The sequence below is a fragment of the Budorcas taxicolor genome, chromosome 25 (genome assembly GCF_023091745.1).
Source record: "Budorcas taxicolor isolate Tak-1 chromosome 25, Takin1.1, whole genome shotgun sequence".
NCBI lineage: Eukaryota > Metazoa > Chordata > Mammalia > Artiodactyla > Bovidae > Budorcas > Budorcas taxicolor.
Window position 1 is genome coordinate 1935259 of NC_068934.1, and position 25794 is coordinate 1961052.

Consider the following 25794-nt stretch of genomic DNA (forward strand, 5'->3'; position numbering starts at 1 on the left):
ACGGGGCTGGCAAACGCTAGAAAAGAGCTGCAGAAAAACCTGCGGTCCTTTCAGACTCACTGGTGTTCAAAATCCATACTGGTGTCAGGAAGATTCTGCCTTACATGCACCAGAGACAAAAATCCAGATTCCTCAGAGGGAAGGGACTGCGGGCAGGGCTCTTGGCGGGCAGGGCTCTTGGCGGGCAGGCCGTGCCTCCCCTGGGAGGGGGTGGAGGGGAGCCGGTGGCCCTCCAGCCCAGCCGGGTGGTGGGTGGCAGGTGACCCCCTCTGCAGCCCCAGCAGCCTTCAGTCCTAGTCTCAGTGTGGAGAGGGGAGTTTATCCACAGAAGTGGAGCTCCTTAGGGCCACTCGCAGGTAGACCAGCTTGTGGAAGAGGCTGTTGCTTAAGAAAACCACCAAGGAGAAGAGGTGCACCTGGAAAAGCTATGCTTTGCCGGGGTCTTTGCTTCACTGTCACTGATGATGACTAGAGGAAAGAGGCCAGAGAAGAGGATCACTGTCAATGCGGGAGGACCGCCTTGTGAGGAAAGTCGGACAAACCAATCCAAAGTGGCAAGGCCAGTTCCTTTCTATGTCTGACAGCCCCAGGCGCATTTCAATTCCTGCAGGAGGAAGAGGGCCTCAAGCAAGAGGTTGAAGAGCGTGTCAGCCACGCCAGGGAATGGGGGAGGCCTCCTCGCCGATAGCTCGAGTGCCAGGTCAGCTATGTCCTGAAAGCAAATCGCACCGAGGACTTTGCTGAGCACAGAGAGGGGGAGCATCCAGACAGCCCTGAAAACTGACGTGAGGAAGAACCCCAGCCACCAGCAGACATCCCTGGGTAGTGACGGATCACCAATCTGGATCACCCAGATCACCAATCTGGGCCTTTATTGAGGACAGGGATAAACACTGGATAAAACAAGAGGAGCCGGAACCAGACGACTCCACCCTTCCAAGCTCAGTACTGAAAATCTCTGCTAACAGCACGTGGCTCATCCTCCTGCTTCCTCCCTAGCTCTGGGCTCTTCTCTGAGCCAGGACACCTCTTGCCCTTCTCTGAAGCCACTTCTCTCTTTTGCTGAATTTGAGCATCCAGCTTTGAGAGGGCACAGATTCCCCAGATGGCATCTTTGATTCCCTTCACAAGGTCCTGCGGAAAGGTTTGACCCTGTCCGCCATCTCGTTACCGCCGAAACTTTCAACGACGCGAGGGAGAGAGCAGTGTCCCCAGACCTTCCATTGGGAAGGACCATGCAGCTTTGCCGCGCGGCTCCGGCCGAGCGCCTCTCTGAGGCCTCTGCGCCTCTGCCTGTCTGCTGGGCTCCGCGCCCTCTTCCTGTCTGACCTCCAGGGGGCCTTTCTGCACAGTGTCATGGGGAGGTCTCCTGACTGAGAATGAGAAAGTGTGATCCCCTGTTCCTCTGTCTGTGCAAGGCGCAGCCTCCGCCCCCAACCATCCTGCTGTTTTCTTTTTGGAGTATCTTCTTCTCCTAAACAACTGGAAGCCAGAGACATCAAGTCTTCCACACACAGCCAAAAGTAACTGTCACAAAGCTGATTCAATAAAACTGTGAAAGGGGCTCACTTGATTTTCTTTGCTTTCATGACTTGCCTTTCTTGTAACATCTTTTAATTTCCTCATTTATTTATTGAGCACTTACTATCTGCTGGTATTAAAACATCTTAGAAAATACTAAAAATAATTTTATTGACTTATTTTAGCTGTGCCGGTTCCTCACAGCCGCACGAGCTTCTCTGCAGCTGCAGTGTGCGGGCTTCTCAGTGCGGTGGCTTCTCTTGCTGTGGAACGTGGGCTGCAGGTGCGCAGGCTGCTGTAGCTGCAGCATGCGGGTGCAGTAGTTGCAACTTGCAGTTTCCAGGGCACAAAGGCTTCAGCAGTTGCGGTTCCCGGGCTCTGGAGCACAGGCGCAATAGTCTGGCCGCTCAGGCTTCGTTGCTCCGAGGCATGTGGGGTCTTCCTGGATCAGGGATTGAGCCTGTGTCTCCTGTATTGGCAGGTGGTCTCTTCACCCCAAAGTACCAGGGAAGCCCAGAAAATATTTTGATATTATTTGTTTGTTTATTTCATTACTTGTTTAAAGTTTAGTTTAGTTGCTCAGTTGTGTCCGACTCTTTGTGACCCCATGGACTGCAGCCTACCAGGCTCCTCTGTCCATGGGATTTTCCAGGCAAGAGTATTGGAGTGGGTGGCCATTTCCTTCTCCAGAGGATCTTCCCAACCCAGGGATCGAATGCAGGTCTCCCACATTGTAGGCAGACGCTTTTCCATCTGAGCCACCAGGGAAGTCCTATCATTACTTGTTTACTTACTTCCCAGAGAAAGCAATGGCACCCCACTCCAGTACTCTTGCCTGGAAAATCCCATGGATGGAGAAGCCTGGTAGGCTGCAGTCCATGGGGTCGTGAAGAGTTGGACACGACTGAGCGACTTCACTTTCATGCATTGAAGAAGGAAATGGCAACCCACTCCAGTGTTCTTGCCTGGAGAATCCCAGGGACGGGGGAGCCTGGTGGGCTGCCATCTATGGGGTAGCTCAGAGTCAGATACGACTGAAGCAACTTAGTGGCAGCAGCAGCAGGATTGATATATATACTGTGTCTCAAATGGGCTTCCCAGATGGCACTAGTGGTAAAGAACTTGCCTGTCAATGCAGGAGATTTAAGAGATGCGGGTTTGAGCCTTGGGTCAGGAAGATCCCCTGGAGGAGGACGCAGCAACTCACTCCAGTATTCTTGCCTGGAGAATCCCATGGCCAGAAGAGCCTGACGGGTATTAGTCCATAGGGTCAAAAAGGGCCAGACCTGACTGAAGTGACTTAGCACATGCATAAAATAAGTAACCAATGAGAACTTATGTATAGCACAGGGGGGGGGAAAAAGATGGTACAATCTATTTATAGGACATATATTAAATTCACCTTAAAAATGCATTTCTGACAAAGCAAGTTCTGACAAAACATGGTTCACTGGAGAAGGGAATAGCAAACCACTTCAGTATTCCTGCCTTGAGAACCCCATGAACAGTATGAAAAGGCAAAATGATAGGATACTGAAAGAGGAACTCCCCAGGTCGGTAGGTGCCCAATATGCTATTGGAGATCAATGGAGAAATAACTCCAGTAAGAATGAAGAGATGGAGCCAAAGCAAAAACAACACCCAGTTGTGGATGTGACTGGTGATGGAAGCAAGGTCTGATGCTGTAAAGAGCAATATTGCATAGGAACCTGGAATGTTAGATCCATGAATCAAGGCAAATTGGAAATGGTCAGACTGGAGATGGCAAGAGTGAACATAGACATTTTAGGAATCAGTGAACTAAAATAAACTGGAATGGGTGAATTTAACTCAGATGACCATTATATCTACTACTATGGGCAAGAATCTCTTAGAAGAAATGGAATAGCCATCATAGTAAACAAAGGTCTGAAACACAGTACTGGGATGCAATCTCAAAAACAAGAGAATAATCTCTGTTTGCTTCCAAGGCAAACCATTCAGTATCACAGTAATCTGAGTATATGCCCCGACCAGTAATGCTGAAGAAGCTGAAGTTGAACGGTTCTATGAAGACTTACAAGACCTTTTAGAACTAACATCCTGAAAATATGTCTTTTTCATTGTAGGGGACTGGAATGCAAAAGTAGGAAGTCAAGAGATACCTGGAGTAACAAACAAATTTGGCCTTGGAGTACAAAATGAAGCAGGTCAAAGGCTAACAGAGTTCTGCCAAGAGAATGCACTGGTCATAGCAAAAACCCTCTTCCAAGAACACAGGAGAAGACTCTACACATGGACATCACCAGATGGTCAATACAAAAATCAGATTGATTATATTCTTTGCAGCCAAAGATGGAGAAGCTCTATACAGTAAGCCAAAACGAGACTGGGAACTGACTGTGGCTCAGATCATGAACTTATTGCCAAATTCAGACTGAAATTGAAGAAAGTAAGGAAAACCACTAAATCATTCAAGTATGACCTAAATCAGATCCCTTACAGTTATAAGGTGGAAGTGAGAAATAGATTTAGGGTTTAGATCTGATAGACAGAGTGCCTGAAGAACTGTGTATGGAGGTTTGTGACATTCTACAGGAGGCATTGACCAAGACCATCCCCAGGAAAAAGAAATGCAAAAAAGTAAAATGGCTGTCTGGGGAGGCCTTACAAATAGCTGAGAAAAGAAGAGAAGCTAAAGGCAAAGGAGAAAAGGAAAGATATACCCATTTCAAAGCAGAGTTCCAAAGAATAGCAAGGAGAGATAAGAAAGCCTTCCTCAGTGATCAATGCAAAGAAATAGAGAAAACAATAAAATGGGAAAGACTAGAGATCTCTTCAAGAAAATTAGAGATACCAAGGGAACATTTCATGAAAAGATGGGCTCAATAAAGGACAGAAATGGTATGGACCTAACAGAAGCAGAAGATATTAAGAAGAGGTGGCAAGAATACACAGAAGGACTGTACAAAAAAGATCTTAAGGACCCAGATAATAACGATGGTGTGATCACTCACCTAGAGCCAGACATCCTGGAATGTGAAGTCAAGTGGGCCTTAGAAAGCATCACTATGAACAAAGCTAGTGGAGGTGATGGAATTCCAGTTGAGCTATTTCAAATCCTAAAAGATGATGCTGTGAAAGTGCTGCACCCAACATGCCAGCAAATTTGGAAAACTCGGCAGTGGCCACAGGACTGGAAAAGGTCAGTTTTCATTCCAATCCCAAAGAAAGGCAATGCCAAAGAATGTTCAAACTACCACACAATTGCACTCATTTCACAAGCCGGCAAATTAATGCTTAAAATCCTCCAAGTCAGGCTTCAACAGTACGTGAACCGTGAACTCCCAGATGTTCAAGCTGAATTTAGGAAAGACAAAGGAACCAGAGATCAAATTGCCAACATCCACTGGATCACTGAAAAAGCAAGAGAGTTCCAGAAAAACATCTACTTCTGCTTTATTGGCTATGCCAAAGCCTTTGACTGTGTGGATCACAATAAACTGTGGAAAATTCTTCAAGAGACTGGAATACCAGATCACCTGACCTTCCTCTTGAGAAATCTGTATGCAGGTCAAGAAGCAACACTTAGAACTGGACATGGAAAGTCAGACTGGTTCCAAATCAGGAAAGGAGTACATCGAGGTTGTGTATTGTCACCCTGCTTATTTAACTTATATGCAGAGTACATCATACAAAATGCCAGGCTGGATGAAGCACAAGTGGGAGTCAAGATTGCTGGGAGAAATATCAGTGACCTCAGATATGCAGATGACACCACCCTTATGGCAGAAAGCGAAGAAGAACTAAAGAGCCTCTTGATGAAAGTGAAAGAGGAGAGTGAAAACGTTTGCTTAAAACTTAACATTCAGAAAACTAAGATTATGGTATCTGGTCCCATCACTTCATAGCAAATAGATGGGGAATCAATGGAAACAATGAGAGACTTTATTTTGGGGGCTCCAGAATCACTGTAGATGGTGACTGAAGCCTTGAAATTAAAAGACGCTTGCTCCTTGAAAGAAGTGCTATGACCAACCTAGACAGCATATTAAAAAGCAAAGATGTTACTTTACTAATAAAGGTCTGTCTAGTCAAAGCTATGGTTTTTCCAGTAGTCATGTATGAATATGAGAGTTGGACCATAAACAAAGCTTAGCGCTGAAGAATTGATGCCTTTAAACTGTGGTGTTGGAGAAGACTCTTGAGAGTCCCTTGGACTGCAAAGAGATCCAACCAATCAATCCTAAAGGAAATCAGTCCTGAGCGTTCATTGGAAGGACTGATGCTAAAGCTGAAACTCCAATACTTTGGCCACCTGATGCAAAGAACTGATTCACTGGAAAGGCCCCTGATGCTGGGAAAGACTGAAGGCAGGAGGAGAAGGGTTTGACAGAGGATAAGATGGTTGGATGGCATCACCGACTCAATGGACATGAGTTTGAGCCAGCTCTGAGATTTGGTGATGGACAGGGAGGAATGACATGCTGCAGTCCATGGAGTCGCAAAGAGTTGGACACAACTGAGTGACTGAACTGAAAAATGCATGTCAGTAAACACTGCTGCTGCTGCTAAGTTGACTGTTTCAGTCACATCCAACACTAGGTGCAGACAAATACTGTTTGATTCCACTTATAGTCAAATTCATAGAGTCAGAAAGGACATTGGTAGATGCCAGGGTTTCGGGGGTTGGGAATAACAGTGGGGGAAGGGGGACTTGGTGTTTAGTGGGGACAGAGTTTCTGTTTAGAAAAATGAAAAATTCAGCAGATGAATGAAGGTAAGAGTTGCACAACAATGAGAATGTACTTAGTGCCACTGAACTGTACCGTCAAATATGGTTAAAATAGTATGCTTTATATTATGTGACTTCCATCACAATAAAGAACATTAAAACAAAGATAAAGAGGAGAAATGTCACACACAAATTTTATTTGATGGTAATATTTAATTTTTTACATGCACAGAGACCTTCACAGAAAAATGAAGGCTCAACAAGGCAGTTAAACCTGGGGGCTTACATACTGTTGTATCAAAGGGCAATTACTTATAGAAAAATGACAAGACAAGGGCAATAAATTGTGGAAAGATAAATATTTGAAAGTGAAAGTCACTCAGTCGTGTCTGACTCTTTGTGACCCCATGGACTATACAGTCCATGGAATTCTCCAGGCCAGAATACTGGAGTGGGTAGCCCTTCCCTTCCCCAGGGAATCTTCCCAACCCAGGAGTCGAACCCAGGTCTCCTGCATTGCAGGCAGATTCTTCACCAGCTGAGCCACAAGGGAAGCTGGAGAAAACTAATGGAAGTCGGGTGCTATTTTAGCAAGACTTGTTTGTGCAGACCCATCTTGGGGCTCTCTGTCTCCTCCTGGCTGTTCTCCTGGTGTGGAAGAGAGGAAGGAGAAAATGTTCGCAAAGAAAACTTTTTAGTCAGCTTTCAGGCAGGTAGGGTGAGGGCAAAGAGCTGCTTCTGAATTTGCCACTTCTTAACTTGTTTAACTCAGAGATAATCTCTATGCCAAAATGGCACATTTTAGGGTGTCATATTCTGATCCTTACAGTTCCTTATTAAAGGACCTTTATATTAAAGGGGTGAGGGTGCTGGGGCCCAGAGACAGAATCCCTGGGGACCACATCCCATCTGGATGAAGGCGTTAGGAACCTGGAGTCTTGAAGGGCTTTCTTTCTGGACCAAGGTACTGGTCATCTGCACAGCATACTCTCCAGTCAACATGTTTGCATTGGTTTCATCTAAGCCATTGAACTTGCCTTCTGTTAACTAGGCTTTAATTTGGGCTTCTAGTGGTTGAAATCCCTGGTTTCATTCCTGTGTTATGTTCGTCGCTTTCCGTTTCTCCGTCTTCTTCACCACTCAACTCCCTGACCTGGTGGAGCTGATTTTCCTGGGCTGTGAGCTTTCTTGCTGATTATAAATGTAGGTGAAAAGAGGGCCTTGGAGACATCAAATCTGCACTCCTCAGTGACCTCGGGCAAGTTACGTAATTTTCTAAATCTCTGTTTCTTCAGCTACGTTGTTGTTCAGTTGCTCAGTCAAGTCTGACTTTTTTGTGACCCCATGGACTGTAGCCCACCAGGCTCCATTGTCCATGGAATTCTTCAGCAAGATTACTGGAGTGGGTAGCCATTCCCTTCTCTAGGGGATCTTCTTGACCCAGTTTTTGAACCTTGGTCTTCCGCATTGTGGACAGATTCTTCACTTTCTGAGTCAACAGGTTCACTCTGTGTACAGTGTTGACATTATGTACATTCAGTTCAGTTCAGTCGCTCAGCTGTGTCTGACCCCTTGCAATCCCATGGACTGAAGCACACCAGGCTTCCCTGTCCATTGCCAACTCCCAGAGTTTACTCAAACTCATGTCCATTGAGTCAGTGATGCCATCCAACAGTCTCGTCTTCTGTCATCCCCTTCTCCTCCTGCCCTCAGTCTTTGCCAGCATCAGAGTCTTTTCCAATGAGTCGGTTCTTTGTATCAGGTGGCCAAAGTATTGGAGTTTCAGCTTCAGCATCAGTCTTTCCAATGAATATTCAGGGTTGATTTCCGTTAGGGTTGATTGGTTTGATCTCCTTGCTGTCCAAGGGACTCTCAAGGGTCTTTTCCAACACCACAATTCAAAAGCATCAATTCTTTGGTGCTCAGTCTTCTTTATGGTTCAACTCTCACATCCATACATAACTACTGGAAAAACCATAGTTTTACTAGACGGACCTTTGTTGGCAAGGTAATATCTCTGCTTTTTAATATGCTTCTAGGTTTGTCATAGCTTTTCTTCTAAGGAGCAAGCATCTTTTAATTTCATGGTTGCAGTCACTATTGGCAGTGATTTTGGAGCCCAAGAAAATAAAGTCTCTCACTGTTTCTGTTTCCCCATCTATTTGCCATGAAGTGATGGGACCAGATGCCATGATCTTAGCTTTTTGAAAGTCGAGTTTTAAGTCAGCGTTTTCACTCTCCTCTTTCACCTTCATTAAGAGGCTCTTTAGTTTCTCTTTACTTTCTGCCATAAGGGTGGTGTCATTTGCATATCTGAGGTTATTGTTATTTCTCCCAGCAATCTTGATTCCAGCTTGTGCTTCATCCAACCCAGCATTTTGCATGATGTACTCTGCATATAAGTTAAATAAGCAGGGTGACAATATACAGCCATAACTACTTGGAACCAGTCTTGTCCCATGTCCAGTTGTAACTGTTGCTTCTTGACCTGCATACAGATTTCTCAGGAGGCAGGTGAGGTGGTCTGGTGTTCCAGTCTCTTGAAGAATTTTCCACAGTTTGTTGTGATCCACACAAAGGCTTTGGCAAAGTCAATAAAGCAGAAGTAGATGCTTTTTTTGGAACTCTGTTGTTTTTTCTATCATCTGACAGATATTGGCAATTTGATCTCTGGTTCCTCTACCTTTTCTAAATCCAGCTTGAACACCTGGAAGTTTATGGTTCATGTACTGTTGAAGTCTAGCTTGAAGAATTTTGAGCATTACTTTGCCAGCTATCAAAGAGGGCTAATAATAGCTGCCCAAAGACTCTGTGAGAATTTTATGTATTGAGAAACTCTCAGTTACTTACAACTAATACCAGGCACTTTTCTAAATACCTGAAGTATATTTATCTCAGTAAATTGTTTTAACCAGGGTGTAAGTAGAAGTCATTCTTATACTACTTTTATAGAGGAGGAAAGTGAAGGGGAGAGAACCTAAATATGGTTATTTAGGTGCTAGAGCTGTTTGGGATTCACTCTGTCAGGCTCCAGAGCTCTGCTTTGTAACCTCTGTCTTACTGGCAGCCAGCCCAATCACACTTTCGCTCATTTTTTCGAGTGTCCTCAATCTTGCCTAGGGCTTCCCTGGTGGCTCAGTGGTAAAGAAGTTGCCTTCCAGTGCACGAGACGCAGATTCGTTCCCTGGGTCGGAAAGATTCTCTGGAGGAGGAAATGGCAACCCACTCCAGTATTCTTGCCTGGAGAATCCCATGGACAGAGGAGCCTGGTGGGCTACAGTCCATGGGGTCACAAAAGAGTCAGACACGACTGAGCTACCGAGACCGAGTCTCTGGAAAGCAAACACCAAAGTTCACAGGGTCTGGCATTCAGATCCTTCTCTTCCAGTTTTGACCCAACCCCCAGATTAGTCACCTAAACAACAATGCAGCAAAATTGGTTTGATGAGTGATTTTCTGCTTCCATTTGTTTTCTCTCTTGATAGCTGTCCTCATGTGGATGAAAAGTGAAAGTGTTAGTCGTTCAGTCTGACTCTTCGTGACCACATGGACTGTAGCCCACCAGGCTCCTCTGTCCACGGGATTCTCCAGGCAAGAATACTGGAGTGGGTTGCCATGCCCTCCTCCAGGGGATCTTCCTGACCCAGGGATAGAACCCACATCCTGCACTGATAGGCAGGTTCTTTACCACTAGTGCCACCTGGGACTTTGAAAGTCACACAGTTGGAATCCCAGCAACACCATTTCCTGTGCATTGAAGAGTCACTTAGTCTTGCTGAGTTTCCTTTTGTATGACAGGGACTGGGGCTGGGGAGAGGGTCGAGTGACTGGATATGTGAAAGCACCTTGGCTGGTGCCTGGGATCTACTCCCGTCCCCAAAGATCCCTCCCTCCCTGCCTGGGAGCCCCTGCTCCAGCTAAGTAAATAGCAGAACTCTGGTTTCCCATGACAACAACTTTCTCATTATCTAAAAGAAAGAAAAAGTGCTTTATAGTGAAAAGTGATCAAAACAAGATTGAGGTAAAAGACAAGGCGATCAGAAAATAAGAAACGAACATGGCATCTAAAGAACTGCATAAAGCCGTGAGAGACCAGGTCAGTGCAAGCTGGTAATTATGTGTTAAAACTGAAGCATTTATGTCTCACAAATTAACATTTTGCACGATGAATCTTCTGTGAGTAAATGCATGGGTTCTTTTATGTTCTTATAGATTTTTTTTTTTAAACCACAAACATGGCCTAGAAGAACGGAGCAATAAAAAGGAGAATTGTTTCTTCATTATTGACATAATTATTCAGTTGTCATGGATTACATTTTTATTTTGGCTAGTTTGGGGTCCCCAAATATGGGAAGCATTTGAAAGACTATAAAAACCAACAAATTGATAAAGACTCTTGTAAAAAATGAGCTCTGCTGAAAGGTTAAAGATGGGTATTTGTTCAGGGGAAAAAAATGGAAATTTACCAGTCAGTGGCTTTCGTTATAGGGCTGCTGCTGCTGCTGCTGCTGCTGCTGCTAAGTCGCTTCACTCGTGTCCAACTCTGTGCGACCCCATGGACTGCAGCCCACCAGGCTCCTCCGCCCCTGGGATTTGCCAGGCAAGAGTACTGGAGTGGGTTGCCATTGCCTTCTCCATTGTTATAGGGCAGGTTATTACAAACAATAGTGGTCAGTTATTTTTCTTTGCCAAGAGGAAAAAAGGAGTAGGTTTTAGCTATAGCCAGAAATGTTGAGAGGCTACAGTGGAACCTCATTCCAGAATTACTAAGCATCCATGTGACTGCAGTGTTAGCACAGGGCGTGGCTCTGAGATAAGGACCCGCTCACGCTGCTTTCTGTTGATCTCATTACCCACCGCACCCACACGCCCTCAGTCTCAGCTCCAGGGGACAGATGGTTGCAGGCGCTCCTGCCAACTACCTGGTGAGCAATGCTCGCTCAGCGGCCTCTGCTGAGTCTGGAATTTGACTCCCAGCAGCGCACCTCCCAGGCCCGGCCGAGGCAGGGCACAGGGCAGTGAGCTCAGCATCGGGAGACCTGGCTGGCACGTCCTGCTCCCCAACCTGCCTGCCTCCTGGGATCAAACGAGCAGGTTGATCTTAATTGTAGCGCTTTTCAAGTTTCAGTGCAGATGAAAATTTTGACAATTATTGGATTATTTATTTATTTTTGAGAGGGTGCTTGCTTAAATTCCAGCTTTCTAGCCCCTTCCCTGCCTTCCCAGGTGGCGCAGTGGTAAACAATCCGCCTGCCAATGCAGAAGATCAGGTTTGATCCCTGGGTCAGGAAGACCCCCTGGAGGAAGGAATGGCAGCCCACTCCAGTACTTTCACCTGGGAAATGCCACGGACAGAGGAGCCTGGTGGGCTACAGTCCATGGGGTCCAACAGAGTTGGACAGGACCGAGCACATACATACATCCGATTCCCCATGTAAACTTTTATTTTTTATTTTTACGTGGAGTGGAGCACAGGACCCAAAGTTATGTTTATTAATAAACACCTGATATGAATAACCCTTAGGCTAGTGTATTAGTTTGGGAGGGCTGCCACAACAAAAGACCACAGACTAGGTGGCTTAAGCAACAGAAATTAGTCTTTTTGCAGTTCTGCAGGGTAGAAGTCCAAGATAAGTGATTGACAGGCTTGGCTTCTCCAGAAACCTCTTCTCTTGGCTTGCAAATGGCAGCTTCTTGCTATTTGTTCACAAAGTCTTTTTTCTGGTGTCTAGGGGCTCAAAATATGAATTTGGGTAGGAGGAAAACTTTGGCCCCTAACAGCTAGATAATCTCTACAATTCTATTACTGATGAAAGCTAGGTCATACCTCTCTCCAGGCTCAGCTTCTTTATTTAAAAAATATTTATTCTTTGTGTATTTGGTTGCGCTGGGTCTTGGTTTCGGCACATGGGAGCTTTAACTTCAGTATGGGGATCTAGTTCCCTGACCAGGGATTGAACCTGGGTTCCTGTATTGGGACTGCAGACAAGTAGCCACTGGACTGCCTGGAAAGGGACCAGCAGGTAAGTCCCTCAGCTTCCTTTTTGAGACTTCTTGTAGCACCAGGGTGGAATAGCGAAACTTATAGTCTCTCCACTTCTCCAGCCAGAACTCCCAATCCTACTTTGGTGACATCTGGCCTTAATCGCCTGGCCCTAACTGCTGCTACCACCCTATCTAAGGTGCCTGCCACTCCCATCCTCCTACACTGATTTGAGGTCTTGTATTGACTTATTTATGTTTCCTCATTTCCTGTCTTTCTCCCCTGCTAGACTGTAAATTCCATAGATCAGCCTAGCACCACACACAGTCCCTAGCATACTGTGGGCACTCATTAAATACTGATGCATGAATCAATGACTGAACAACTGAGCTGAATTGAGAAGACCTTAAGGTCCATTCCAACCACAGAATCACCTTGTCTTCTTTATCCTTTCACTTGGACAGTGTTGAAGAGACTTTGCCCCAGCCAGAGGCATAAAAATCTGGAATGCTATCCACCATGATATCTTCACGGAGGCCTGGGAGAGGTGAAATTTATGCTCACTTATCATCCTACTAATGTCTTGGTCACCAAAGTGTTAACAGTACCCTGAACCTATTGTCCCCGGACTGCACGACCCTGAGACAGGTCAGGCACGGAGGAGGGCAGCCCATCAGCCGAGAGCAAGCGTCGTCCACCAACCACCCCGTCAAGAGCCCTGCGCGGATCAGGCGTCTGCGGGTGACACAGGCTGGGACCTGGGACCGCTGCCAAAGTAAGAGTGCTTGCACCTGGACAAAGTCTCCTCCAGCAACCAAACACAAAGAAACTGTGAGGACCGAAAAATAACTGCATGCATGTGCAATTGGGACAATTAGGAGAACAGGACACCAATGGCCGTTCCCGAGGTGCCGGGAGCAAAGGCGGGCTACTGCTCATGCTCCCTGCACGCACACCGCCGGGGGTGGGGAGCAGACCCCCTAAGCTACACCTCTCGCCCCACTCACCGACCTACCCCTGTCCTCACCCCAGTTAAGGAAACAGCGGGACCGAGAGATTAACATGCTGAGAGAAGTAAGTCAGAGAGGAGAAACATTAGATAACACCCCTTACATGCGGAATCAAAAAGACATGGTACAAATGAACTTATTTACAAACAGAAAGAGACTCACAGACTTAGGGAAGGAACTTATGGTTGCTTGGGGACTTGGCGGGGAGAATAGGGGGGCGAGACAGGAAGTTTGGGATTGACATGTAACTCTTCTACGTTTAAAATGGATAATCACAAGGTACCGTATAGCACAGGGAACTCTGCTCCATGTTATGTGGCAGCCTAGATGGGAGGGGAGTGTGGGAGAGAATGGATGGTCGAGGGCCTTTGGGGTCCACCTGAAACTATCGCAACGTTGTTAATCAGCTATATTCCAATACAAAATAAAAAGTTAAAAATAAAAAGGCACCAGCTCACCTCTGGCCCCAGGTGGATAGAGAACAATAACACCTGCTTCTTGTTTTCATCCCCTTGTGCTGTAGCCCAACCCCAGAAAGGCCTCATTAACATCTATTGATTAAAGAGTTTTCAAGAGCCCGGGGTGGTAACACACATGGCCCACAACTGGCGTCTGGATGTGATCATCCGTCTTCCCGCAGCTGGCCGAAAGCTCTTTTTTATAAACTTCAGGCCTGAGACATTTGCCAGGAAAACAGTGGAGCTTTTTATTGCCTGTCATTCTTTTAGGCTGATGGAGAGAAGCTGGGCTGTGTCCACAAAAGCAACACTGTTAATGCAATCAGGCTAATAATAAATGAAAAAAACAAATTCATCAGCAACAGTTTAAAGAAGAGTCTCAGCTCACTGAAGACGGGTGAATTTTAATCTCAGATTGGGTTGGATCTACATAAATGAAAGCGGGATCATATCTTTGGGCTGCAGGGAGGCAATATTTGTAGACAGTGCTCGTGTGTATTTTCCCCGAAAGCCTCACCCCAGGTTGAGTTGATTGCTTTTTCCTTATACTTACTAAATTTGTGGGCATATATTTCTTTCTATGCCTGTTTCCTCTTCTATACCAGTGGTTCCTGGAGAACAATACTCACATCTTATTTACTTCTGCATCTCCTGCTCCTGCTACTTGGCCTCAAATATTGAATGATTAACTTAACAAGGAGACTTAAATATTGACTAGCAGGCACTGCCAAAATGTCTTATGGCAGATTAATCAGAGCCATATTAATTACTGTCATAATCATCCAATATATCCCACTCTCAATAATTTTATTTACAGAATAAAAAAAAAAAACCCACTGGTTTTAGCCTAAGGCTAAAATTTCTTAGAATGGGCCATACCATGCATGTTTGGGGGAGGAAAGAAGCCAGAAGGAAGATGTATGCATGGCCCACCTCTGGGAATGTAAAGTGATTTTCAAATTATCCCGCATCAGACAGAATCAGAAAAGGAAATGTATTGGGGCTTCCTTGGCAGTCCAGTGGTTAAGAATCCGTCTGCCAATGCAGGGGACATGGGTTCAGTCCCTGGCCTGGGAAGACCCCACATGACACAGGGCAACTAAGACTGAGCGCCACAACTCCGAGGCCCTTGCTCTAGAGCCTGGGGGCCGCAACTGCTGAGCACACACACTGCAACTGCTGAAGCCTGCGTGTCCTAGAGCCCACGCTCTGCAACAACAGAAGACCCCACAGTGAGGAGCCCACGCACTGCTACTCGAGAGCAGCTCCTGCTCACCACAACTAGAGAAAGCCTGTGCACAGCAACAAAGATTCAGTGCAGCCAAAAGTAAATGAATTAACTTTAAAAGAAGGAAACGTCTTAGAGGGGAGTCAAACCCCTGGAAGTGAAGTGAAGTGAAAGTTGCTTAGTCGTGCCCGACTCTTTGCGACCCCACGGATTGTACAGCCCATGGAATTCTCCAGGCCAGAACACTGGAGTGGGTAGCCGTTCCCTTCTCCAGGGGATCTTTTCAACCCAGGGATCGAACCCAAGTCTCCCGCATTGAAGGCGGATTCTTTACCAGCTGAGCCACAAGGTAAGCCCCTAAATACCTGGAACACAATGCAAAGCATTAAAAAAGTCATCATGTGCTCCAAATTATACACAGTATTGTGCCACTCGATAATGTACATAATGGTAAATTAGCTCTAATTATTAATACCAATAGCCTCATTCACTGAGAAATCAGTGTATAATAAAGAGCTATTTAGCTTCTAAGCTCCTGAGGCCACAGCCAGAGAGGCAGTCACAGGGGATCACTGTTAATTATCTCCCAATCCCGCCCCTCTCCCTGAGGAAGAGCCACAGTGTATGCTCCACATTTAATGAGGGCAGGAAGGCGCCATCCGTGCCTCCCTCACTGTTTGAGGGTCCTTTCAACAGGGAGATTGTCCTGGATTGGCACCGAGGACCATTTAGCAGGTAATATCTCCGTAAGAAGCTTTTAGAGCTGCACAGAAATTTCCTTCTTGAGCTAATCTTGCTCATTGTGCTCCCAATCAAATTGATTTTTTTTTCTCTTTTTTGGAAATAGCTTGGGGATGTGTTATGAAAGAACCAAGAAGCATCCTTAAGTTGAATCGTGCTTTAAAAAATTACGGTAAAATACATATGAAATGTAAAATTTTGACCATTTTAAACTGTTCAGTTTAACAGCGCTTACTTCATCCACAATACTGGGCAAACAGCACCACTACCCAGGTCCAGGAGCCTTTCATCTCCCCAAAAGGAACCCCTCCACCTTTAAGTAGTCTGTCCCCGTTCCCTCTTCCCACCACCCTCTGGCAACCACTGACCTGCTTGTCATCGCTATGGGTTTGCCTGTTCCGAATATTTATTATTCAGTCTGTGACCTTTTTCAAAGAGCTTCCTTTGCTTAGCTAGGTGCATCCACTTTGTGACATGTGTTAATACCTCACTCTTTTTTATGACTGAATAGTATTCCACTGCATCACATTTTGTTCTTTAGTTGATGAACTCTGGGTTGTTTCCATCAACCAACCATTTTTTTTTCTTTTTAAAAATTTAAAAATTTTATACAATTTTTAAAGTTTACTTTCTGTTTATAAAATATTGGCTATATTCCCTGTTCACCAACCAAACCTTTTAAGGCTAGCCCCTACGTATTATCTCCACTTCCTTAACCTAGTGGGATCTGGCTTTGGCCTTAACCAGAATAACAGCTAGTATCGACTACAGCCAATGGTGATGGAGAGTTTGCCCTGTTCTGGGTATTGTGCACAGCAGTTTATGAGTATAACCCCACCTAATCCTCATGGGGCAAAAGCTTGTGTAGGTTAGCCTTACATCAGACGGCCCAGCAGAGGGGCTGGGAACTGAAAACTAGCCCAGATTCTGGTGGCTGTGTGTGCTCTGAGGGAGAGGCCGTGGCTCCCCACTGTGCACAAAGGCAACTCTGTCACCAGCACTTTGGGTAAATATTATCTTTGTTCCTGGAGAAGGAAATGGAAACCCACTCCAATACCCTTGCCTGGAAAATTCCATGGACTGAGGAGCCTGGCAGGCTACAGTCCATGGGGTGGAAAAGAGCTGGACACAACTGAGCAACTTAATTTTCTTTTTTCTAACTATCCTCGTTCTCGTACTGTACTTAGTGTGTAGTGTTAGTCACTCAGGCGGGTCTGACTGTTTTCGACCCCATGGACTGTAGCCCACAGGCTTCTCTGTCCATGGGATTTCCCAAGCAAGAATTCTGGAGTGGGTTGCCATTTCCTTTTCCAATCTACACTTAAGGAAAGGGAAAATTTGAGAGTTTCCATAATAGTCAAGATTATACAAATATCTAACAAAGAGGAAGACACCAGGGCTTAAACCCAGACACAGATGAGTTTATATCCTCAGCCTTGTACCCTGTACAAGGATAACATTGGGAAGAACTTCTGTGCTCTCCCTCTTTCAAGATTTTCTTCCACCATAATCCAAAGCAAAAATTATATCTTACACTGTTACCCATTACCTAATCACGTATATAACAAAATAAGTTTCATGAAACTGTACTTAAGCTCAGTACCTGCAAGGTACTTTTCCAATCTATTTCATTAAAAGAAATACTGGTGAAGCTCCACTAACCTGACTTTTGACAGGTTGTCATCCACAGTTTCAAAACCATGGCTGAAAACAAACCATTCATTTTTCAATCTTTTTTTACTTGAACTCTTGGTGATATTTAATGTTAAACGAGCATTTACTTCTTGAAATTCACCCTGTTTTAGGATCACTCTCTCGCAGGCTTGAGAATGCTATGTCCACCTCTTTCTCTACGGCTCGCTTATCTTAGTTAATGCCTTCTCTACTTTCCCCGTCTCTCAAGGTATATAACTAACTCATAATCAAAAGACAGAACAGGCGCTTTATATTTTTCACCTTAAAAATTTTTATTTATTTAGTTTATTTTCTGGCTGTTGTGGGTCTTTGTCGCCGCACAGGGGCTTTCTCTAGTTGCACGGCTGCTCTTGCCGTGGAGCACAGGCTGGAGGCACGCAGGCCTCAGTAGCTGCAGTGCATGGGCTCAGGGGTGGCGGATCCCCAGTTCTAGAGCACAGGCTCAGTAGTTGCAGCCACAGGCTTAGTTGCTCCACAACATATGAAATCTTCCTGGACCAGGGGTCGAACCAGTGTCCCTTGCACTGCAAGGTGGATTCTTAACCACTGGACCACCAGGAAAGCCCCCAGAACAGATGCTTTACAAAGAATACATACAAATGGACAAGTGCGTGAAAACATTGCTCAACATCATCAGTCATCAAATAAATGAAAATTAAAACCACCATAAAATACCATTATATACCCACATGAGTACTTGCTAAGTCACTTCAGTCATATTAGACTCTGTGCACAAGAATGTCTACAATTAAAAGGACCAACAACATAAGTGTTGGCAAGGACATGGAGCAACATCTATTGCTGGTGGAAATTCAAAATGGTGCAACCACTTTGGAGAACTATTTGGCAGTTTTTTGATAAAGTTACTTTTACATTTACTCTGTAATCTGGCAATTCACTCCAAGCTATTTCCTTGATAAGAAATTGAAAACATATTTCACACAAAGAAGCAGCTTTGTTTGTAACAGCTTCAAATTGAAACCAACACAAACATCCATTGGCGAGTGACTGAACAAATAAAACGGGGCACATAAAACAACAGAATAATATTCAGCGAAATGAAGGCACAAACTACTGATACAGACAATATCCTACATGAATTTCAAAACTATTGTGCTGAGTGAAAGAAGGCATATACAAAAATAGAGTGCATGCTGTAAGATTCTACCTATGTAGAATTCTAGAAAAGAAGAAAACTGATTTACAAGGACAGAAAGTAAATATATCAGTGGCTATCTGGGCAAGGTTCTGTTCAGTTCAGTTCAGTCACTCAGTCGTGTCTGACTCTTTGCAACCCCATGAATTGCAGCACACCAGTCCTCCCTGTCCATCACCAACTCCCGGAGTTCACTCAAACTCATGTCCATCGAGTCGGTGATGCCATCCAGCCATCTCATCCTCTGTCGTCCCCTTCTCCTCCTGCCCCCAATCCCTCCCAGCATCAGAGTCTTTTCCAATGAGTCAACTCTTCACATCAGGTGACCAGAGTACTGGAGTTTCAGCTTTAGCATCATTCCTTCCAAAGAACACCCAGGACTGATCTCCTTCAGAATGGACTGGTTGGATCTCCTTGCAGTCCAAGGGACTCTCAAGAGTCTTCTCCAACACCACAGTTCAAAAGCATCAATTCTTCAGTGCTCAACTTTCTTCACAGTCCAACTCTCACATCCATAGATGACTACTGGAAAAACCATAGCCTTGACTAGATGGACCTTTGTTGGCAAAGTAATGTCTCTGCTTTTGAATATGCTATCTAGGTTGGTCATAACTTTCCTTCCAAGGAGTAAGCGTCTTTTAATTTCATGGCTGCAGTCATCATCTGCAGTGATTTTGGAGCCCCCCCCAAATAAAGTCTGACACTGTTTCCACTGTTTTCCCATCTATTTCCAATGAAGTGATGGGACCAGACGCCATGCCCGAGGTCAGGGGTGGTGGCCAAGAGGAGCAACCCCACGTCCAAGGAGTGGTGGCTGAGCAGGCGCAGGAGGGCCGAGAGGAACTAATCCATGTTCAATGTCAGGAGGGGCTGAGGTGAGGAGATAGCCCTCATCCAAGGTAAGAGAAACCCAGGTAAGATGGTAGGTATTGCAAGAGGGCATCAGAGGGCAGACACACTGAAATCATAATCACAGAAAACTAGTCAATCTAATCACACTAGGACCACAGCCTTGTCTAACTCAATGAAACTAAGCCATGCCCGCAGGGCAACCCAAGATGGGCGGGTCACGGTGCAGAGGTCTGACAGATTGTGGTCCACTGGAGAAGGGAATGGCAAACCACTTCAGTATTCCTGCCTTGAGAACCCCATGAACAGTATGAAAAGGCAAAATGATAGGATACTGAAAGAGGAACTCCCCAGGTTGCTTGGTGCCCAATATGCTACTGGAGATCAGTGGAGAAATAACTCTAGAAAGAATGATGGGATGGAGCCAAAGCAAAAACAATACCCAGCAGTGGATGTGACTGGTGATAGAAGCAAGGTCTGATACTATAAAGAGCAATATTGCATAGAAACCTGGAATGTCAGGTCCATGAGTCAAGGCAAATTGGAAGTGGTCAGACAGGAGATGGCAAGAGTGAACATCGACATTCTAGGAATCAGTGAACTAAAATGGACTGGAATGGGTGAATTTAACTCAGATGACCATTATATCTATTATTGCAGGCAGGAATCCCTTAGAAGAAATGGAGTAGCCATCATGGTCAACAAGAGTCTGAAATGCAGTACTTGGATGCAATCTGGGCAAGGTAGGGGAACTGTTTACTGACTGAGAGCATAAGAGAACCTTTGGGATGATGAAAATATTTCAGGTCTTGGCTGTGGTTACATGGATGTAGATATTTGTCAAAACTTATCAAAATCACATATCAAAATTGACACATTTTAACTTTATGTAAAGCATAACTTTGTAGAGTTAATTTAACCAGCCAATAAGAACTTTTCAACCTCTTCCTTCTATTCCTTTTTGTCACCTCCTCCAACTAATCATTTATTCAAGTCTCCTGCTTTGACTTCAGACATTTCCCCCAGACGTATCTCTCCTCTCACCCTCTGTCCCTGGGTTTTAGTTCAGGTCCTCAGAGTCTCCCTGGGCTGAGGTGAGAGCCTCCAGTCTTTCCTCAACCCCTCTCCCCTCAACTCCAGCCAGTGCTTTCCTCCGCACTGTTCCTGTTCACGTGCACTCCCTATGAAGTCACTCCCGTTGGATGCACTCTGTCGACAGGCTGAGACAAATGCTTCCGCTTACTCCCTCCCTCCCTTCTTGCTCTCACAGATGCTCCCTGGCTGGAGCCTCTCACGGCCTGGTCTCCCTCCAGGCTCATTGTTAGTCCCTGGGAGCTTTCACAACTCCGTTTCTTTGTACCTTCTATACCTGTCACCTGTTTGCCCTTCCTTCTCTCTCTTCTTGGGCTTCCCAGGTGGCTCAGCAGTAAAGAGTCCTCCTGCCAATGCAGGAGACACAGGAGTCCCAGGTTCCATCCCTGGGTCAGGAAGATCCCCTGGAGTAGGAAATGGCAACCCAATCCAGTATTCTTGCCTAGAAAATTCCATGGACAGAGGAGCCTGGTGGGCCACGGCCCTTGGGGTCACAAATAGCCAGTCACAACTGAATATGCATGTACTTTCTTCTTATTGATTTCTATTTCTTAGAGATTCACACTCTGTGAAGCTTTCCTCCATCTACAGGCAGATGTGTGTGTCTCAAGACCTTTCGCTTACCCCTAAAGTAACATCGCCCGGTTATCATTTCACTATCTGTGAAGACTGTTCCCTTTTTAGACTGTATGATCTGATGCCATAGCCATATGTGTGTCTCTAATAACTAACATGATGGTGCTTAATAAATGTTGTTTGAATTAGAAGAACCAGACACATACATTGGCCATATTTTTTTTGATGATGAAGTTAGCATCATAAAAACTCCTGTAGGAATTAATTTTTTCTTCTCCTATCCTCCTATAATCTTTTAACAATGCCTCTTTTATATTGCTTTTCATTTTTCCAGTTGATTGGGACTTTTTAAAAGTTTCGAAATATTCTAAGCACCTTACAAAGTGTATAACAAATAATAAACTCCCAGGTACCCATTCTTGTCAAATCATAGCATTTTTGCTCTATTTGCTTCAGAGGTTTAAAAAAACTAAACATAACTTTTGTAGATACAGTTGAAGTCTCCCTTCCCCTTTCCTCACTCTCAAAGGTGCTCATTCTCTTAAATTTTGTATTTATTGTTTATTTGTATATTTTTATATGGCAACCCACTCCAGCACTCTTGCCTGGAAAATCCCATGGATGGAGGAGCCTGGTAGGCTGCAGTCCATGGGGTCGCTAAGAGTCAGGCACGACTGAGAGACTTCACTTTCATGCATTGGAGAAGGAAATGTCAACCCACTCCAGTGTTCTTGCCTGGAGAATCCCAGGGACAGAGGAGCCTAGTGGGCTGCTGTCTATGGGGTTGCACAGAGTTGGACACGACTGAAGCGACTTAGCAGCAGCAGGAGCATACCGTGTATGAATGAATTCACAAACAGTGCATGATGGTTTTACATATTTAAGCTTTGTACAAATAATATAATATTGCACATATTATTCTGTAAGTTGTTCTTTTGTTTTGTCTCAACATTATATTTTGATTTATCCATGTTGCTACATGCAACTCTAATTTAAGTGAGGTAAAATACATATGCCTGCATAAATGTTAAATGAGGTGTAACCCATTGTAAGCAGAGAACAGATTTATGCTGTGCGGTCATGATTCTCCTAATTTGCCTGCAACAATACGAGGCATCATTAGCTCGCCTACTGTTGTCTGCTGTACTGGAGACCATGTCACAGTACAGGACAGATATCTCTGCAGACACATTACATGAAGAATCAGGACTGGAAAGCATCTTTCATAAACTATGGAGGTGGACTGAATCTACAGATTCGAAATTTAATGAAGACAAATGGAAGATGCTACATTGGGGTAAAAGAAATCCAATGGCACAAAGGTAAGGGGGAGATGTAGCTTAGAAGCAAAACATGAGCAGAAAATGGGATGTTTTTTTAGTTGACAAGCAAGCAAGGCTGTGAAAGGAAGCCCCAGCTGGGAATCGCTGAGATGAAGAATGGAATAAGGGGGCTTGGTAATGGAGTATGCTTCTTGGGGCTGCTTGGACCACACAGGGAGGCGGGCTTCAGTTTCTGAATATGGAGCTTGATCAGAAGAAAGTAATGAAGATATTTGAAGGAAAAGTGTTGCTTTCAAGAAAAGAGGTTGAGGCCCACAGGGATCTTGACGTTTGATTTCCATGATGGAAAAGAAGTTCTCTGTGGCCTCGAGAGAGGGCTGAACCAGTCCTGCTCCTCTTTCTGAATTCCTGCCTGTGCACACCACCCACCCGGTCCCAAAGCTGGAAGCCTGCCCAGGGTCCTCTCTCCTGCCTCGCGGCCTGCCTCCTCCCTGTGTGGCCATCACCTGACTTAATCTCTCAGCAGCCTCACGTGCTTGGAACCAGTCTTCCTGCACAAGACACTATCTTCTGCTGATTTTGTGTATTGTTTGTTTTCCTGAACTTCCTCCTACCTCTAAGAATGCCAGAGGTGCGACCAGATTTTGTGGAGACAGAAAGAGTTTCAATGTAGGGGTCTTTCTTTAAAAGAATACAAAATTATGAATAAAAGGCCTTGGATGGGGCTTATACCAGTGGGAGAATTATTTCCTGGCAAAACCACCTCAGGCCTTTTTACACTCATCTGCTTTTTCCAAGCTGCATGGTCAAATCCCTGAAGACACCCCCAAGCCCTTTTCTCTCCTGGCTTGGAGGATTCCATTCACATCTTAGACGTCCACAACTGCCTGGTGACGCCCAAGTTTCCACCTCCAGCTCTGGCCTGCCTGTCTCCAGTCTCGTGCTGAGACAGCCATCCTCACTAGTCTGTCTGAAGATACCGTAGAGCCCCTGTGGCTGAGACTGAATGACCTCCCATTGAAGCATCTGGCCCTTCTATAGGGCTCCCATCTCACTAAACGGCACCAGCATCTACCCAGTTCCAAAAACTAGATGCCCAGGCACCATCCTTAAGACTCCTTCTCCCTCAGGCTTATATCCAACCGTCTTCAGCCTCATCACATTTAACTTAAATACCCCTTTCTCCTCTCCACCCTCTTTACCATCTTCCCAGCCAAGGCGTCTTCAGGCCTTGGCTGGACCGCCACTAGAGTCTCCTAACTGGTCTTCCCACATCACAATCTGACCACCTCCCTCCTCCTCTTCTCTGCACAGCTGCCAGGGTGTCTTGCCAAGAGGCCTGTCTGATCAGATATGAACTTAGGATGAGGACCAGACGAACCACAGAGCCCTGACGGCCCGGCTCGGGCTAACTCCGCCCGGCTCTCAGCTCCCCTCCCATCAGCTGCCTGCTTTCCGGTCTCTCGGCCCCCGGCTCCCTGGCCTTTGCTTGGAAACCTCTTCCTCACCCTCTCCACTCCTAACTCCTCATTCTAGGCCAGGTCCCCTGATTGCTCCCTCTTAAAGATGTCATTTCACTCCTGAGTCTGTGGATTCAGTAGCACACATTAGCTAGTGTGACTGACTTGATTGATTTAATGTCCAGCTTTTAATTAGACTCTCAGCTTCGTGCAGCTTAGACATGCTTGCCTCTGTTGGCTTCTCCATGTGCCATTGCAAGTCCTTCAACAAATATTTGTTAAAGAGCATCATGAATAGATTGCTGGAAATGGATAAAATAAAGTAAAATAGGATGATGCAAGCCTAGCTTCTAAGTTTTGGGTCAAAGAATCTTTAACTTTGAAAGAACAAGATTCAAGGACACTGTACATTGTGGAGGCATCTACCCTATTAGGTCAGAAAATATATTTCTCTTCAAAGGTTGGGATTTAGCAGTTCCCAAAACCCTGTCAGAAGCCAGCTGGCTGCCCACACTTTTGAAAGCACGGTGATACATTAACCCTCAACGGCAAAGTCCAAGGGCAAGGCTTTGCCATCAGGGCCGCCATATGCCCGCCTGTAGCTTTAACAGCCTGTCGCCAAGCATGCAGTGACATCAGAGGGAGTTCCTTGGGTCCAGAGCATCTGACTTGGCCTCTGCAGTGCAGTTTGGAGCAAAGGATTTGGCCTGAAGACATTTCACCTGCTACCTCTTTGGGGCTTAGAGTGTAATTTAGCTTTTATACTTCTCTTTTGACCTGGTATAATTTAACCTTCAGTTACTGTTTGTGTTTCCTATTTTATTATTTACAAACTATTAAATAAATCTGGGGCTGGCAAAGGGGAGCAGAATCAAGTTCTTTCTAGTCTTTTCCCAAAGTTCCAAACTGCACTGTTAAAGGTACAGGAGAAATGTTTTGTCATTTTAGGATATGACAGGAGCTGCAGGATCTAAAGTGTTTGGTGGCTTTTATTATTATTATTATTAAAGCAAATCTTTTCTAACTTTCAAAATAAAGTGGATTAGCCTATGAAATCCCAGAAAATTCATACCAAATGACTAATCAGAGCAACATATTATATTGGGTTGGCCACAAATTTCATTTGGGGTTTTCCTTACTTATTGGCCAATCCAATAATACAAGAAAGATGCTTGTAATGAAAAAAAAAAATCCTGTCAACTCTTCTTTAAAATGCAATATAGTAAGATGCCCCAATATTGTCAGAAATGTTTCCAGGGGCCTTAAAATAAGTTCCCCCTCTTTGCGCTCTCCAAGTTTTGCAGACTCACCTTCCCAGTGCTTCTCAGGGCACCATGATGGCTGTGGAGACTGTGAGTCCCTGAGGCAGGAGCGCGTCTTTCAGCTCTCTGTGACTTTGTGGCAGGCCGCGCTTCAGGGTGTCTGGCACACTGTAGGTGCTGAGAGAACAGGAACTGGAATCGGAGAATTCTGTGCTCCAACCCTGTTCTCGTATTTTCAGACTCTACAACCTTAGCAAATTCTTAAACCCCCCATAGTTCATTGTTCTGTAAAATGGGGAATCACACCTCCTCACAGAGCAGCTGTGAGAATAAAACGAGGTGTGTGTCCTGCATGCAGCAGCTACTCAGTAAGCTGTTATTACTAAGGACTTGGAGCTGGGGTGCTGGGCTCTGCCTTTTGCTGGCTGTGTGACCTTGGGCAGTCCCATAACCTCTCTGAGCCTTGGCTTCTGCTTTGTAAAATAGGAGTAATATCTACCCATTAGAGTTGTGAGGAACAGGTTTTAGACTATCGGATTCAGTGGGCCAAAAACAGTCTAGTGACTCATGCATGGTTGCCAATCTTTTATTTTTTTCAGATAGGAATATTTCAAAAAATAAACTATCATCTATCCTCACGATAAGAGTATTTTAACACCAAAAGAGTAGGAAAAGTTAATTTCTTTAAATGAACATAGCTTGAAAGAACAGTGTTTTCCAATGGCTTTATTTTTAGACTGATGGCAACTTTAGTCTCATGCCAGCT

General features: G+C 45.1%; 1 pseudogene; it reads right to left on the minus strand.

The window, feature by feature from the left end:
- Positions 1-299: 299 nt before the first annotated feature.
- LOC128069064 (etoposide-induced protein 2.4 homolog) overlaps positions 300-25794 on the minus strand; it is a 40521-nt pseudogene continuing 15026 nt past the window's right edge.